General features: G+C 36.4%; 1 protein-coding gene across 1 annotated transcript in view; it reads left to right on the top strand.

Moving 5' to 3' along the window:
• Positions 1–2,376: 2,376 nt before the first annotated feature.
• Positions 2,377–19,618, top strand: part of LOC145666936 (retinol dehydrogenase 12-like) — a 141,233-nt gene continuing 123,991 nt past the window's right edge. Inside the window, exon 1 of the mRNA XM_081734548.1 lies at positions 2,377–2,668. The gene's annotated coding sequence lies outside the window, so the exon portion shown is untranslated. The remainder of the gene's footprint in view (positions 2,669–19,618) is intronic.

Consider the following 19,618-nt stretch of genomic DNA (forward strand, 5'->3'; position numbering starts at 1 on the left):
CTTACAAATTCGGGTCCCAAAATGGAATCTGAGAATCAAGTTTACACGCCCCTCCAACCCCGGATTCATATGCGTCTTATTTCCACAAACTAAAATTCTGGTCACCTTGAGGTTACATTTATCTTCCAGGAAGCGAACCGCCCACTCCAAACGATCCTTCTGGATCCGCTAGTGGTCTGAAATCAGTGTTACTCCTCAAAGTTTTCCTTAAAATGTTTTTTTGTTGTCGAAAATGTTCATGATAGTACGGAATTGGTTTGTGCAGTAACTGAATAATGTGTGATTCTTTAATTTCAAGTGCCAAGAAACACAAATTGTTATATAATGATTGTTTGATTTGTTTCCAGTTTAGCGTCCTCTTTCAGCAGCAAGGCTATATGAGACATGGAATTACGTGAGCTACCGCGGAGGGAGTCGAACCTAGGTCTCCCATGTCACGCTAATCGCTTAGCCACAAACAAGCTCTGTCTATTATTTAAGAAAGGAAAATGAAAAAAAAATGAATCAATGACAACGTAGAAACAAAGTAAGATGTGAAACTAGAACCGTTCAGTATCCTAAAAGGCATCCACAAAATATGTGGAGAACCAAGTTTTTTCCTTCTATTCAGTGTCGTTAGGCTGAAAGGTGATGGCACAAAGGTGTGATGGAGACATGTTTTCCGTAAACAAACTATAATTTCCGTTTAACCACTTCCCGGTCAACTTTATCCGAAGTAACCAGATCCTGACGGAGCAACCCGAGTTATTAAGATTTCCGCATTTGCTTCAATTTGGACCAGGACGAGCAAATTCGCACTATGTTTCGTCGACCGTTCTTTTGTGATTTATTCCGAGATATTTCGTGTAAAACATAGTCATGTCTGGGAAGAAAATTCGACCAGAACTGACCTACTTAGGAAAACGAAATAACTCGGGTTAATCCGGGAAGCGGTTAAGGAAAATATTTATTCACAAACTACTATACAAATATAGAAGATCGAAATTTGAGGGCATATTACCACATATTGACAAGAGTAACATCAGGAGTTTCATTTTTACATTTAATTTTTGTAATATTGATGATTGTAATGTTTCCGATTGTGATTTGTAATATTTCCTAGATTGTTTCCGTTGAGAGAGCACGTGTTTGTTCAACGCTCCGGTGTTCAGTTAGGTGTGGCATGGAGGTATCAACAGGTGTATGGAGAGCAGGAATTGGCTTGTTCAGAAATTCTAGGAAGAAAATATTGTGTAAAGATATGCCACATTGACTTTTGATTCCTAGTCTTCCGTTGCAAGCGCTGCTATCGGTTGACGGAATTCCACTCCCTTTCTCTCGCTAAGCAACAGCTGAACCCTTATTGGCTCAACGTGTGGGTGTGTGAGGGTGTGAGCTGCAGTTCGCATTTTTGCCACGGCTCAAGACATGTTGGCAGCACAATAGTACCCCAGATGTAGGTGGTAACTGCTATGCCTATTCTATCGAAGAAATTATTTAGAGACAACTAACCTAATTATAGATCTAGGAGTGCTATTTGATCCTAAATTAACTTTTACTCATCATATTGAAACAATTATTAACAATTCATACATAAACCTTGGCTTTATTATGAGAATAGGCAAAGAGTTTTAGAACGATGTGATATTAATGAAACTTTACTTCTGTTTTCTGAGATGGCAGTTAGAATATGCGACTAAAACACATAGATATGACTTGGTCTAAAAGACATAGATTTCACTTGGTCTAAAACACATAGATATGACTTGGTCTAAAACAGATTTGACTTGGTCTAAAACACATAGATTTGACTTGGTCTAAAACACATACATATGACTGAAATTATACAATCCAAATTATTGAAATTACTTATTTATAGAAAAACTGGCATGTATCTCAAATCCGAGTCATATTAAGAAATAGTACAAAACTTCAATTTGAACACTTTGAAACAGCTGAGAGAACACACGGAACTTTTATTTTTACACAAATTACTAAATGTTAAAATTGAATTTCCCGTTCTTACGTCAAAGATTCAATTGCATGTCCCGTCAGGTAAAACCCGTGTAGGAAAAAACAGTACTTTTAATTACAAAAAGGGAAGAACAAATATTCTCACTAAATGTCCTATATGGAGGATGAGTGCTTCCTACAATGCAATTGAAAGGATGTCTGGAATAGATGTTTTTGGGTGTAGTATACAATATATAAGAATAAGGAAAAATGTATAAATGTAATCTTGATAAAAGATATAACAGTGAGTAAAAAAGAAGAATACTGTAAGTGGGCCGAGATCCTGTTGTGTTGAATAAATAAATAAACTGTAGTATTTATGATTGCAATTAATGTGGGAAATTCAAAAGTAAATTGGGACTTTTTTTGTCGTTTCATGTTTGGCAACACTGAATGTGTGTGACCTTAATTCCGTACCAGCATCATTGTCACCGGTTGATCAAATGCACGAACACCTATAGAGAGCGGTCAGAAGAAATTTCCCTTTTACTGCATATGAAGGAGAGTGGACTTCTTCAGATGTATATGCATCCACCACGCATGCGTACACGAAGTGCTTACAGTTACTTACGATAAGAACGGTGTAGCAGGTTCATTTGAAGACATTAATTCTGTTACTTTCTTCCGCGGAAGTTCCTTTGGAACAGGGAGTGGGAGCTGCAGTTCTCTGGAAAAGGTAACCATTTTTTTTTCTTAATACTAATTTTGTCGGACGGTTAACTATAGATCTCAGTTGTTTTCCTTGTTCTCGACCATATATTTTTTTTTATTTATAAATAGTTCTGAGAATTACCGTTTCGTATAATCATAAGCCCGTCACGTAAGAAGGATGACGCGTGAGCACACCATTTGGAGAAGGAATGAAGAAGGAAAGAAGGGGGCTGGGATCTATATGTTAGGTACCATACCGGCACTTGCCTGGTATTTTTGAGGAAAAGCTCGCTCACGATGACTGGCCTGAAAAATCTATTATATCTTTTCGACTGAGTATCCTCACTGGGAATGGAACAAAGGATCACTCGCACGAAAAGCTAGAACCTTAGTGACTACGCAACGTGGGGCCACAGACTCTTCCCTTGATCAGAGGAATTCGAGGGAACGCAGTGGCTCAGTGATAGAGAGCTCAACTCTGGTGCGTGGAGTCTTTGGTTCGATGCCATCTCGCGCCAAGTGGACTGTGTGATGGATAAACACCATGTGTATGGGTTTTCTCGAAGTTCTCCCGTTTCCTCCCACTTTCTTTATTTCACCATTTCCTTTCATTTCTCATCAGCATCGTCTCCATTTGCCTAGCCGGCATAACCGTGGGACGTAAAACTTAAACATTTCATTTCAAGAGGAACTCGAAAGGCAAATTTCTCCCTCCTGTGCAAGTGGTCCCAAGTTCCTTTCCAGGTAACTTCTTGTTTTGGATACAAACCTAGAGGTCGGTTTCCTGTCAGCCTTAATCAAAGTGTTTTTACAGAAAATTTTGACCGGTGGCAGAGAGGGGGGCTGCACTGGAACATTTTGCGGAAGGCCGTGTCCTTCACAGATGACATGTTATCAGAATGTAACTTACCTTAGCTCCGGAGGAAAATACCTTCCGGCCTCGACTGAAGAGGAACGCTAGGCCCCATTCCAAACCCATGTCCAATTAACGCTACTAATATGACTGTTGATTTTTTAGGAGATACATTTGAATTAAAGATAGGCGGATATAGGCGAGCGTTGGAAGACCGGTAGGAAAACTGAAGACGAGATTAGATAAGACTTTGAGGGGGAGGAGTAGCGACTGTCCTGATTAGAGTGAATGTCAAATGGGGGGCTTCCTTAGGTCACGGAATTAGTTAATACTTTTAAGTAAATGTAGGAAGGGCTCTCATATGACGAAGCAGTTAGTGTACATACCTCCATATCGTGTATAGGGTACTGGTTAGCTTTCTTGGATAGCAATCAACAGGTCCCGTTCGAATTTCGTAGCTGGCGATCCTTAGTGATGTCTTCCCAGGGTTCTCGCTCAGTTCTTGCAAGGGAATGGAGCCGTGGTACCTTTCAATATGTATTCTTTTCACTTTCTTTGCCAATGTTGTTAATTGGTGTCCAGGTGTCCAGGGTGAATTTTAAAGCCTATCAAATTGTGAAATATTAAAAGCGTTTGACGAAATAATTATAAGTTTTTTCACCAAAAATCTTAACCACTTCAACACAGCATCTACTGAGGTGGTTTATGTTCTAACTGCAAAAATTACAAGCAGATTCCATAAAAATTTATACGGGACCATTGGGAACATAAACGCTTACAAACAAACAAACAAAAAATAAAATCAGTGAAACTATCACGAATTTATGCGTGAATTTATCTACAACATAAATATATGCATGAATTGAATTGAAAGCCTCTTTTCTCTTAAGCAATGCTTTTAAATAACTCTAAAAAATGCGACGTATAGCCGGTCGAAAGGATCTCTTTCACCTAAATCCAATAATATGGAGGAGTGTGAATGCTCATACGCGGTTTACGAGAAGATCGGGGAAAAGCCTGTTTTCGTAAAAATGAAAATTGGTAATTGCGATAACTACACCTCCTATTCAGGTAAAAGTGACAAAAAAATTCCCTCAGCACGACTTCCATCATGCCGCTACCAAGATGAGTACAAAGTATGCTTTCATGACATATAGTTGAAGCTTTTGATTGATTAGAAGATTTTAATTTTTCTTCAACTCTAATATTGGACGAAGATCAGACACATAAGCCGGTAGATGGGATCAAACTGAAGGAAAGACATGCTCAGAACGCCGTGCTTACTTTTTTTTTTTTTTTTTTTTTTTTAATGGATATCAAGCTTCTATACTTGAAGCTTGAATGCCTTGTACTCAAATATACTCTTTTAACAGATCCAATAAACCAGTGGTTCTCAGAATGGGGGCTCCCTCTGGAAGTCGTAGAAGATTATGAAGGGTTTACAGGTTTCTAAAGTAAATTAAACTACGAACTTGTTTTTAAACTGCAAAAGAGTAACAGTGGCCTAGTGGTAGACTGCTTAACTCTGGTGCGTGAAGTCCTTGGTTCGATCCCTTGAAGAATAAGTTTGTGGTAGATTACATCGTGTGTGTGGGGTTTTCTCAAGGTACTCTCGTTTCCTCACTCACTTTCATTCTACCAATTATTCCATCAACATTCACTTGCCTTGATGAATCGGGTCCATTAGCCTAACAGGCATAATCGTGGAATGTTAAACTGAAGCATTTCGTTTAAACTGCAGAGACGTTAGTTTATTATTATTATTATTATTATTATTATTATTATTATTATTATTATTATTATTATTATTATTATTATTATTTTCAACCGCGTTTACCTAAATTCTATATTTAAAGAAACTTTACCTATACTATGGAAAGTATAACAACGTTGGCTTCCCGCGAAAAGTTGTAGTGACGTTTATGGGGACTGGCCAGCTTGGTTACTCGTGGCTCGCTGAGCGCAGTAGACGGTTGGTGGTGATTGGCTACCCTCTTACCATACCTCCAGTGACGAGCAGGTCCAAGCGCAGGAAGCCAACGACATGATACCTTCTGGACTAAGCATCAAAATTGTCTTTTCTCGTTTCAAAAGTATTTAACAGCAGAGGCTAAAGGAAAGAGAGAGAGAAAAAAATATTGAAACTAATAATGAAATCAAACGTTTAAATTATTTGAAAATAGTTTGAGTAAAAACTGACTATATAATAATAATAAAAAAAAAAACTGCTGTTCGATATGTCTGTCTTATCCATTGTGCAATCAGTGTTGTAACCGAAAATCGGTAGATTTTCCCGGATTCAATTGATAGATAAATGTCGAAGAAAAAAAAAACATTGTTGAGACTCTGAATCTGTCTCAATACAGCAGGCATTAGAAATCTATTTAAAATTTTTCTCCACGTAAACAAGTATTGAACCGGAAGTAGTAGTAAATTCCAATTACTTCCGGTTTTGGTACAATGTCGCGGATGGTAATACTACTGTATGTTTTCTTTAGACGCTGAATCGATCGTTGAAAAACCGCTTTATAGCTATCTACTACCGTTCTTGTTATATGGCGATCAACGTTAAAACCGGAAATGGTTTGTTTCTACCACTTCCGGTTTGAATATTGGGTTAACGGACTAGGTGTAACCTATTCTTGGAACGCTGAATCAATTGCAAAAGACGTTTCTTGGATATCTCTTATCGATTTCGACAGACAGATAGACTCACGGACGACAGTAGCCATTCTATAAGACTTCTAATAGTTATGAATAGCATAGTTTCCAAATCTAATAACTGTACAAAATTACAGTCTCATTGTGAATACCAAAAAATTTTTCAGTTTAAATTCCCACGTTTATGCCTTAAGGCAAGTGAATGATGACGGAAGATTTGGTAGAATTAGAATGTGGGAGGAAACGGGAGTACCCCAAGGAAACAAACGGACACGATGTTATCCACAAGAAACTTACTTGGTCGGGATCGAAGCAGGGACTTCACATACCAGAGATAAGCTATATACCATCTTTTTTTTAAATAAAATATGTGGTAGTACTTAACACTGGCGTCTCTGGCATGTAAAATTTCGAGGGAAGGGAGACATCAAAGAAAGAGATTTAAATGGTAGTACCTAGCCCGAGCTGTTTATCTTCGATATCATTTGTTACCTTTCTGCTTACCTTCACGGACCACCTGAGATATATCAAGAACTCGGTTATAATCATTTTATAGCCTGAATATTATATTCCAAATAAATATTATTTATATGTTATTCTGTCGTTAATAAATAAATTAAATTAGAATAAAATATTGAATATTTTGTACTTCAAAATATTGCGGGGCAACGCGTCCCCCTCGTCACCCCCCCCCCCCCGCCAGAGACGCCCGTGGTACTTAACAATTACTTATCGTCTTTTCGAGAATATTGTACGGTGTATATACGTAATGTCGTGTAGTATCCCCCTCCAAACTTTAGAACCTTCCCAAGAAAAAAAAAAATCTGGGCGCGTGCCTGATCCGGGGCAAGCACCTCCACAGGCAATTAAACTTCCGACCAGTCTCGCTGAAAGCACTTGGCCAGGAAGCGAGGAAGGGACATACCAAGATAATAACAACTATATAAATATAAATACAAGGTCAAGTGTATCGACTTTCTAAGTAGCCCCCGCGGCGAATAAACAACTTACGTTACTGTTATGTAATGGTAAGATGAAAGTGATTCAGGATTCTCTCTACATATTTGTTTATGGCAGACTTTAGAAAGTAGTCTTCAAGAATCCAGGGAAATGGGAACACTTCTTCTAGCTTGTCACATCGCCGGAGAGAAGAGCACTGATTCGTGGCCCAGCCTTGGTGCGGAGAACGGATTCTTTTTCTTTATTTCGAGATAATTTATTCATAAATTTAGTATTCTAAGCATTTATACCTTAGTAAATCTCAATTCTGACAGTCTAAGGTTAGCAGACGTTACTGTTTTCAGTGTCCTCTCCGTCTTTCTTCTTTCGTCTCCGAAAGAAATCTATCTCTTTATCTTATGATATGTATCATATCCGTACATCCAGGGCTGGAGTAACACACGCCCCAGGATATACTTCCACCCCCCCAATAATGAAAAAATGAAATGAAATGAAATGAAATTTTTGAGTTTTACGTCCCACGGTTATGCCAGTTAGGCTAAAGGAGACGGTGATGATGAGAGATGAATGAAATGGTGGAATGAAGAAAGTGGGAGGAAACGGGAGAACCCCGAGAAAACCCACACACACACCGTGTTTCTCCACCATAAAGTTCACTTGGCGGGAGCAGGGTTTGAACCCGAGACCCCTAGCACCAGAGGTGAACGCTTTATCACTGAGCCACCGCGGCCCCCAATAATGAATTTGAAGGCATTTTTAAAATCGAATTTGAGGGTGGTGATGTTCTTGTTGCCCATTGTGTTGTAATGTATGAAGAAAATTTCATATTTCGATCGAACTGTAAGTGTTAGCTGTAAGTTACAAAACCCAACACTTTTCAAAATAATTTACTTTTCAAAGAAACCTTAAGTCCTGTTACTTTTTTATTCTTCGTTTTATTAGCAACGCTATATACTCTTGTAAAAATGCATCGTAACTTTATCTAAGCCGTTTTCCTGCTGAGCAGCTCAGATAGTTTCAATTGAACTGACAGATGACGTACAAATATAGCGGTCATTGTTTTAATCGCACGAGTAACACAGCGAAAATTAATCGCAAATTTACCAACCTGCTTGGACAGACCATTGCAACGGCTAAAAGCGATCATTGTGTATTCTTTTACAACTAAGAGCTGTATTCGAGAGGTTTATTTTGGACTTTTTGTTAAACTTGACAAAACTACCTTTGGTTGGTATATTGATCCACTTGGAAAACAGTTACGGAAATTTACAACTATTTACAACATTTGATACTACCGATAAAAAATGAAATCTCAATATATTGGAATCTATGTGCTTTTAAAATGTTCGAAATGGGTAACAACATTAATTTCCAGTAATAATTGAAAACTTTTGAAATTTTCAAAAATTGGCTACTATATATGTTTGAAATTATAGAAATTCCTTAATTTCTTAAGAAATGAAAGTTCTGAATTTAAGGTTACTTATTATTAATTAACTTATTAAAATACACTCGCAAACACACAGACACTATATATATATATATATATATGTGTGTGTGTGTGTGTGTGTGTGTGTTTTGTATGTAAAAATATCACATAACTAGATATGTACGCATAGAAAATATCCTGACGATACAAGGAGTTGATGGAGAAATGTTCCCGTAAATTCATAAAAATTGAAAGCATTAAATAAATAAAAGCAAATGACAATAAATAAAAAAAAACAGCTTGAATGTGTCTCTTCACTCCTCTCATTTACATACCTTCATTTTCAACGTTGTGATTAATACGATTGGACAGACAAACGTGATTAACTAAACAAACTAATCACCATCAAAACGCCAAAGATGTATTTCAAACTTTTAACTGTTTCTGTTTTGACAACGCTCCTGCGTACAGTCCGTACACTATAAGTGATTACTCGGCACTTTATATATCTTTTCATCATGAACAAATCATATATAATATATATATTTTTAAGAAACACTGAAACTTGTAGTGACTCACATTGAAACGTTCGAGTTGCGAGCGCAGCGAGCAAGTTTTTTTTTTTAAATGTATTTATTTCTTTGCAAACTAACAAGTATATTTATTTAATAGGGCGCTAATAGTTTTCCTTAGCTTCACATTGTTTACTCATTTTTAACACTTTTTCTTTCTTCTTGCTCATTTGGCGCCCTCTTGCTATCATTCAGGGGTAAGCGCCCCTCCCGACCCCCTCCCTAGCTACGTCTCTGAATATTAGTGTTGAATCTATAGTCTTCAGAGCACCAAAGTTGATTGGTGACACTCTTTATACCATTTAAACCTATGTTTAAACACCATTATTACCCTAGGGTGATGAAAAGGAGTTGCACATAAAACAATCGAAAAGGCCGATATTAGAGTGGAATTCATAGTTTTCGGGATCGGTAAGGTATTAGAAAACAGTATGACGTTTAATCCCAAGCTTTGACATGAACGAACATGTAAGCTGGATTGAGAATTTAATTTTCACGGCCAACGCCGAAGACGTTGCTCTATATAAATATATATTTTAATGTATGTGTATGAATTATATTTCTGTCTAACTTTAGACCTCTGGAGCAATTCCAACCGAACTTGTAAGACATATCGGTTGAAAATGAAGGTATGTAAATGAGAGGAGAAGAGACACATTCAAGCTGTTTTTTCTCATTCCATTGACAAGAAATGCTTTCAATTTTTTTTATGAATTTACGGGATAATTTCTCCATCAACTCCTTGTATCGTCAGGATATTTTCTATGCGTACGTATCTAGTTATGTGATATTTTTACATACAAAACACGCACATATTATACACACACACACACACACACATATATATATATATATATATATATATATATATATATATATATATAAGAATGCTCCCTCTGAATTTCCTTTACATTTCACAAAATATTTTTTATCGTAAAAGAATCGAAATTTAAATGCTATTTGTGTAGTCACATACAGAACAAAATTTCAAAAGTTTACAATTATTACTGGAAATTGATGCTGTCACTCATTTCGAACATTTTAAAAGCTCCGATGTTTTGAGATTTCATTTCTTATCGATAATATCAAATGATGTAAATAGTTGTAAATTTCCATGACTGTTCTCCAAGTGGATCAACTTGCTAACATGTCTACCAAGCTAATAAAACGAAGAATTAAAAAGCAACAGGACTTAAGGTTTCTTTGAAAAGTAAATTATTTTGAAAAGTGTTGGGCTTTGTAACTTACAGCAAAGACTCACAGTTCGATCGAAATATGAAATTTTCTTCATACATTACAACACATCGCCACCCTCAAATTCAATTTTAAAAATGTTTTCAAATTCATTATTGGGGGGTGGAGTATATCCTGGGGCGTAAGAGTGTGTTAATCCAGCCCTGGATGTACGGATATGATACATATCATAAGATGAAGAGACAGAATTTTCTCGGAAACGAAAGAAGAAAGCCGGAGAGGACACTGAAAACAGTAACGTCTGCTAATCTTAGACTGTCAGAATTGAGATTTACTAAGAAATAAATGCTTTTAATGAAGAGAAAATATTGTGGGAGTAAGACACCCCAAAGGGTTGAAAGGAATATCATGTAAAAATAATGCCAAATGAATTATATTAGTGTTGAATCCATAGTTTTCGGGGTCTCTGAAATGAATGCTGTTTAAGCCGAAGTTTAGTCCCATCGGCAGAGGGGAGAGAAGGTGGAAAATAGAAATTGTCAAAAATTCTGACTCTGAGATTCGTGTTCAATTCGTATTTTTCTATGTTGTAAAAAAAAAAAAAATGCTAACCTATTTGAAATAACTTTCGGAAGATAGATAGGACTCACTTTAAGCTCTTTCTAAAAATCATACCAAATTGATTAAAGGCGTATTCTGTGGGGGTAAGATGTTTCAATATTTATGTCAAAAGTATTTTCAGTATTTTTATTATTACACTTCCATTGAGATAAAGATTCTAAACAGGAAGGGATATGAATATTTCCCATAATCCTATTCTCCTCAAAGCTAATAGTACGTTAATTACTTATTTGTGGCAAATATTCTTCTGTTCCTTTACTGTTATAAGGTACTAGCATCAATTAGCCGCTTCACTGGGTTAAATTAAGAAAAAATAGTCATATGTTCCGTTAGTCAGTTACTTTTTACTGTTACTAAATCGCTCTCTGATATCGACCGTTTTCGATCATTTTTATATTTCTCTCCCTTCCTCTTCCTCCATGCTGCGTGGCTGAATTTGGATTTAAACGGCATCGGAAGTGTTACTGTTCATCTCAGCGACCTCGAAAACTATGGATTTGACTTTAATATCGTTCATTTTTTGATCATTTTCATATCCCCTCCCTCCTCTTCTCCCAAGTTGCAGCACTGAATTTGGATTTAAACAGCAATGGAAGTGTCACTGTTCTGCTCAGCGACCCCAAAAACTAGATTGGACATTATTAACGATCATTTTCGATCATTTTAAATTTCTCCCCTGTTTCCCCTGCCCAAAGTTGTACCACCAAAGTAATATGATAAAAACCATGTCAGGTTCGAACCTCATCTATGTTGAGAATTTGATTCACTTGCATTTTCATTGTTATATATCTCTCCCCCTTCTCCTTCCCCAAACCCTACGTTGAAGGTCAAAGTAAGTGATGAAAACCATCGCAGGCCAAAACCTTATATTTGTTGAAAGTTTGATCGAGACTGGTCGAGTGGATCAAGAGTTAGTAAGTTTTATTTATTTTTATATGTATAGTATCTCCCCTTGTATTCCTCCCTCCATAAGCTCTACTATCAAAATGAAATGACAAAAAAAAAAAAAAAAAAAAAAAAAAACTTTCCACGCCCGAACCTCATCTATGTTAAAAATTTGATCCAGATCGGTCAGGTGGCTCAAGAGAGTAAGAGTCACAAACATAGTCAGTTTCAATTTTATAATATAGAAAATAATGAACTTTTACGTGCCAATTTGTGGTTCTGTATGAATTTAACTGCTGTTTACAAAGTGTACACACAAACATGTCTGTGCGAAAGTGTTAAAGAAAAAAAAAAACTATCAACTTTGTGGAACTTCGTTTACTAAAGCGGAAGTAAAATGATGAACAACTGAAATCTAAATTCGTATTATATATTTGTTAATGGCAAGATTATTATTATTATTATTATTATTATTATTATTATTATTATTATTATTATTATTATTATTATTATTATTATTATTATTATTATTATTATTATTATTTTGCAAGGCCGTATTTACTAAATGGATCGTATAATTTCGTATAGGAATTGGTAAGGTTTAGGTTACATTACTAAAATCTGTACTATTTATTAAACAAACAAACGATACTAATTTACCTTTATATCCCGAGAATAATATTTAATGTACACTCATGTCCAAAATGATTGTCGCACATCTATAACTGTCTTCTTGTAAGAATATAATTTGACAATAATTTTGCAGGGTACTTTTAGTACTGATGCTATGTGTATAATCGAAAAATGTATATTTGTGGTAAATTTCATAGGAAAAGAATTATAAATACAATAATTAGAATGAGTAAAACAAAATGTTGTTAAATGGACAAGAAAGTTTTATTTTCGCTTGATTGTTCTTATTTACTGCTCTTTTGACATGAAATTTGCCACATACACGTCTTTGTAGATTATGCACATAATAACACTATAAGAAATACCGGTCAAATTCATTATCAAATTATATTCCTACAACATTTTTATAGACATGCGACAATAATTTTGGACATAAGTGTACATTATAAAATAAACGATAGAAGGCGCCAGAGAGAACTTGGATGAACAATTCAACGAAAGCATGGTTATCATTATTTACACTAATAACAACCGAAAATAACTAAAAAATTTAATGACACTTGAATTGCAAATAATGCTAACACTTTCACATTCTCTAAATGATTCCCAACAGTGAAGATACGTTAGCAAATCTTGTTAGCATGAATTAACTTATGTGCCATTCTGGAATAGGGGGGGACTAGCGTTCTTGTAAACCGTTTTTGTAAGCAACAGTTGCATTCCAGCGTCCTATTGGCTGCAGGATTATTATTATTACTATTACTATTACTATTATTATTATTATTATTATTATTATTATTATTATTATTATTATTATTATTATTATTATTATTATTATTATTTAAGGACATCACTTTCGTAAGTAGTCTTGCCAGAAATTTTTGCTTTGTAATAGGAAATTCAAATGTTATAGAGGAACTAACTGTTAAATAATTCGCATTAATTTAAAGAAAATAAGTTTCATCCTGTTTTCCTAATCAATGGGGGTTAATACTCAAAACGAACAAACAGTGAAAGTCGCTTGCAGCACGAAGTACGGGTGATTGATTTTAAAAATGCCAATTTTCCGAGCATGTATAAAATTCAAGGATAAAATGTATCGTCTCATCTCGAAAACGAGACGAAAATTCTCATACTCAAGGCCGGATCTAGGGGGGTGCACCCCTTCCGTCCTGAATATACATACACTATCTAAAGTGAGAAACTGGCTGTGGAAATAGTAATACTTTCCTAAAAAAATTATGTCATGTTTCCGTTTCGGGCTTAAAAGAAAGCGGTTTTGCTAAACACAATAGTTTAAGTCAGTTCCTCATACACATCCCAGATACCTAAAGGCATTTAGAATATAAAAAAAATTAAATTTGATTCAAATGTACTTATAGTTATCGGTGCACCACCACCCCTCAGAAAATCCTGGATCCGGTCCTTCTCATCCTTCTTATCTAACTAACCAACTACTGTCATGGCAATCCTTATAGACATGAGTCACTCCAACGCCATCTGTTAGGGAGCTGTTGGACTACGTCAACGATGAACACGTAGCCAGCGCTCTGCATTACCATGTCTCTAACAACTACATCAGGAGCTTTCTAGGTCTAGTGGCCGCCATGTCTTTTATTCACGTGACTCCTTAGTTTGCCTGATGACGCTAGGTGGGCGCTGATTGTTGGGAAGCAAAGCACCGTCCGGTACTTGAACCCGGAACCACCCGGGAGTAAAACCAACGTTCCATCCACCTATACTACGTTGTCCCCATTGTTTCTCATCTCAAAATTTAAATTACTTCTCGTCGCGTGCTCAACACTAATTATTTGTTTCTAGTGGACAGGAGAGAAATGTATTGAATAGGAACTCATAGTATCCCCTCCCCTCACTGCTTAGTGGCTAGCACGTGCGCGTCTTTAGTTCATTGAGCTTTAGGTTGGATTCCTGCCGGGAGAATTTTGAATGCATTGCAATGGTTTGTATTAGTGTTACTCAAGATACGAGGCGAAAAATAAGGTTTTCTAGACTCGTCACGCGAATTTTGAAGGAAATCTGATCTCGTCTCGAAGAGTTTCTTTTAAATTTAGTACCAAATTAATGCACTGATTTTTCACACTCCACCTGATTTTTATATATTTTGTAAATTAGACCACAAGGAACACGAATCTGAAGGAATTTTGACATTTCGAATTTCAGAACTCGAGATATTCGAATATAAAGTGATCACGGAAGCAAACTGGACCCCACCTGATTTTCTATATATTTTGTAAACTAGATCACGAAGACCACGAATCTGAAGGAGTTTTGACATTCCGACTTCCGGAACTCAAGATATTAAAACTTAAAGTTTAATATGGACGCTATGTATCTATTTGAAAAAAAAAAAAAAAAACAATATTCTCTATACGAAACATATTATGTTCTGTGAGATATATAAAGGTAACCAAGAAAGTTCGGTCACTTTTATGGAGATCTGTGTTCAATTGGCCCTCACACCGTGAGTTGAATGCGAATGGAGATAAGGCGAAGGTCAGTTAATGATGTGGGTATATCCAACATTCTACCTGGTTGTGGCAGCAGTTACAACGTCAACCTGTGTAAGGACAGAGTGAATATGGAACCTCCACAGAGAATCATAAGGGCGTGTATGCTGTACGAGTCCAAATTTGGCTCAAACGGCACTGCAGTGGGGCGGAAGATATCTCAGGGCTTTCGTGAGGGTGTCGTGATTACTCAGATAGTGCAAGGGTGGTTTTGCAAATTTAAGAACGGTGATGAAGCACTCAGGAAAGACGCACCACGTGCCGGAAGACCAATACATGTACAAAATGAAGATATTCAGGTAGGAATTCAGGCGAAAAGTGGACAGACATGTGAGGAACTGGGGCTACAATTCAATGTGAGTAGAGAAACCATTCGGCAGGACCTCCATCAACTTGGGAAGTACTACAAGTTGAGTCTATGAGTCCCACATGATCTGACTCCGGGCCAGAAGGCTACGCGAGCAGACACCTGTGTTTGTTTGCTGCCTCTTCTGAGGAAGGAGCCATTTCCGGACAGGATGTTGACATGTGATGAAAAGTGGGTCCTGCACGAAGCTCCACGGCGTCGTCATCATTGGTTAAAATCCCATGAACCGGTTCCAAAACAGCTGAAACCAGCAATGCAGCAGAAGGTCCTACTGTGTGTTTGGTGGACTGTTCGCGACATCGTGTATCGGGAACTGCCACCGGCTGGTCAGAGCAGAACATCAATGCAACTGTCTACTGTCAGCAGTTGAGCCGTGTTCAAGAAAAAAACTCAAGACCATGGAACCAGCACTTCTCAATCGCTAAGGGGTTCAACCGTTACGGGGCAACGCTAAGCCCCACAGGGCTAGAATGACCCGAGACATCATTCTACGCCTTGGATGGGAAAAAATATTGCATCCGCCATACTGCCTGGACATTGCATCGTCCGATTATCACCTGTTCCATTCCTTGGACACTCACCTTAGAGTAATCCAGTTCCACTCTGTAGCAGAGGTGCAAAACTCATTTTGATACCTTCTTCGCTTCACGGCAAACCAAGTTCTACCGCGAAGGAATCCATGTCCATCCCAAACGTTATCAGAAGGTCATTGATACTAATGGATACTATTTTTGATCTTCCAGATATGTCTTAGATGACATATCGATGCTCTAAGGTGATAGGTCAAAAATCGACAGAACTTTCTTCGTTACTTTTATTCATACTATATAAAACTACTGTACAAGTTCTAGTATCTCGAGTTCGGGAAGTCGGAATGTCAAAATTCCTATAGATTATTGCTCATTTGGGTTCAGTTTATAAAATAAGTTGGGGTCCAGTTTGCTTCCTTGGTCACTTTATGTTCGAATACATAGAGTTCCAAAATTCGGAATGTCAAAATTCCTTCAGATACGTGTTCCTCGTGGTCTAGTTTACAAGATATATAAAAATCAGGTGGGGTCCAGTTTGCTTCTTTGGTCACTTTATGTTCGAATACCTCGAGTTCCAAAATTCGGAATGTTAAAATTCCTTCAGATACGTGTTCCTCGTGGTCTAGTTTACAAGATATATAAAAATCAGGTGGGGGTCCAGTTTGCTTCCTTGGTCACTTTATGTTCAAATATCTCGAGTTCCGAAATTCGGAATGTCAAAATTCCTTCAGATTCGTGTTCCTCGTGGTCTAATTTACAAAATATATGAAAATCAGGAAGGCTCCAGTTTGCTTCCCTGCAGCCGAAAAGTACATTGGACGTGTCATCAAAGAAATAACAAAAAATAATAATAAAAAAAAAAAAGTGCGAAGGATCCCAGGTCAGTATTTGTAACACACAAGTTTATATCAGTACTTACGGTTTAGAACCCCCCACTTTTCTGATTTTAAAATATAGCAACCCTATACAAACTGGATCGAATTGACTAAGAATAGAAGTCAATCGGGAACGTGGTATTGAACCTCTGGGTTCCATAGAACATAGAGTTATTTACTTAATTAGTATCACTTGAACAGTGTGTGAGATCTTAGACTTGAGTGAAAGAAAACGAGATGAGAATAGTCATGTATCACTTCCGTCACTATCGTTTCTTGGTATCACTATCCGTCGTAAAGTGTAAGTTCACGTAGCACATGCCCTCGGCGCTGAAGATGGATGCTAGGATTGAAGAAACACAATTAATGAAATAGTGAATTGAGTTATTTGTCTAAATTAGTAGAACAACGAAACTTTAAAGGAAAAAGTAGATAAAAGGTGACAAAACGTATTGGGTGTCAATAAGAACCAATCAAATACAAACTAATAATTTGTTTTACTTAACAGCTGAAGTGCTGGGAACAGAAAATATAGCGCATTTACAATCTAGAGCTTCCGTTGTTCCTGCAAATGACAAAACTTCTTCACAATCCATAAAGAGATTAAAAATTTAAGCTAATATACAGACTAATCCCCAATTTCCGTAATTTCGAAATAGGTAAATTCGTACTTAACGTACACTAAAGAAATTTCCAATATTAGTACAATTTACGAACGGTTCCTATATCCAGTGTTGTCAACAATCTCTGAAGAAAATAGGCTACATGGACTTCAGAAATAAGCTTATTTTAAGCCGAAAAATTACTAGATTTAGAACTGCTAACTTATAGGCCACATTGTAGATTTTAAACCTGTTTTTTATGTGTAGAATTATAAGTGAGTTATAGTAAAATTTAAAATGTTGAATTTTATTCACTCAAGATTAACAAGCAACATACATGACTTTAAATTACAATAAAATCCATCAACAACTCTCTGTGAAAATCAACAGCCATATTATCAGTTGGATTGAAATAAGTCATCATCGATGACGTAGCAGCTAGCCGAGGCGCTGGAATTGGATGTAACATCGTTGGATTGTGGCTTGGGTTTGTCTGGACTGATATTGTCCCAATTTTCAGGAATACTTCTTACGGCACATCATAGTCCTTGCAAACACTTTTCATTTCTCCGTACATTTACAGGCAGTGCCTTATTTAGGGGGGAAAGGCTTCCGGGCTTAAGCCCCCCGGCGAAATCTTACTATAGTGAAGTATATGAAATATCTTGCAGAATTTTCACATTTTCAGGCAAAGCTCCCTCCGAAAGTTAGCAAAGCCTCCCCGAAACTAAATCGTAAATACGCCACTGCGTTACAGGAATCATCATGATTGCATTGATAGCTAATTACTTTGTTTCCTTTAATAAACAAAAACAACCTCTGTGGCTTGAAGAACCGAATAGTTTACTATATTTGTATTAGAAAACTTTCATTTTTGCAATGAAATGCGAAAATTAAAATAATTAAAAAGTAGCAAACCGGGTTATTAAGGGAACGATATTAACATTCTTTCTGAATGGAAAAAGTATTGTTCAGTAGTTGTAAATCTGTGGATGGGGAGAGAGAAGAAGAATGAAAAACAAGTGTTTGTTGCGTAATAAAACACACTCTGTCTGGAGAAATTAATTAATACCATAATATATAATGACAAATAGGCTAATGGTTAAAAATTACACTTTATTTTCAAAAAAAGTATTTTAGAATTAATTTAACGGCTAATAAAAAAAAGAGCCTAAAATGGCAAAAGAGTTTCATAAAATAAGCCTTTTGTAGATTTGTATGGCTAAATGCCTCTCCAAATGGGCTAGATTTAGCCAAAAATAGTCTAAATTGGCATCACTGCTTATATATGAACCAAGAGCTACTATTAAATTCCTAAATTATATTTTGAGAGTCACCTGGTGATTGAGGAATGAACTAATTAATAATGAATTATTGTGGAGCTGTTATTAATAATATACAGTAGTTATTTATTTATTTATTTTCTTTTGCTACCGGCGTTGTAAGAATATCAGGTTCCTTACCCTAAATAATAAAGCTTATTACATAATAGAGTTTTTGTGTTGTAGTCTTGTTAAGTAGCGTTTTTTTCGTATATTTTCATACCAGTTTTCAACAGATATAGTAGGCCAAGTAAAAATATTTCAGATTTTAAAAAGGAGGACACTTTTAGATTTCACATTCACGCTTTGATTATAACTCTGAAAACCTCTTAAAGATATAGCAAGAAACATGATTTACATGACAACAACTTTCATAATACAGATATTAATGTTGTTTCAGCTCAACGATATCTCCTATATTAGATAGAATTTACTAACAGGGTTGCCAGCAACATCTAAAGTTTAATAGTTTATAACACTATATACGAACGAAATTCAGGGCTACTGTAAATAAATCATTCGTTTTCAAAAGACTATAGTTTCAAACAGAGGCGGATCCAGGGAGGGGGGCGATCGGGGTGATCGTTCCCCCCAGAAGAGGAAACTTTCTTATTTTATATATATATATATATATATATATATATATATATATAAAACCCATTCCAAAGTTTGGAGCCCTTAAAAGTAGTAGTATGACAACCCACCGCTTCCCCAGAAGTCGGTCCTGGATCCGCCCCTGGTTTCAAAAGTGTTACACGTACTATTAGTTTTCAATAGAAGAACGATGAATTTCCGGAAAGTATTTATTGAGGCTAAACAACAACTAAAACGCATTACCAAAGGAAAAGTAAGGGAAAACTCCAATGGGTTTCCGGGATAACATGAGATACCTGTTTTCTGCATCTTTAAATACTTTGAAATATTTACATATGTTACAGAGAAC

This window comes from Thermobia domestica, chromosome 12 (assembly GCF_964235325.1).
Source record: "Thermobia domestica chromosome 12, izTheDome1.hap1.1, whole genome shotgun sequence".
Lineage (NCBI taxonomy): Eukaryota > Metazoa > Arthropoda > Insecta > Zygentoma > Lepismatidae > Thermobia > Thermobia domestica.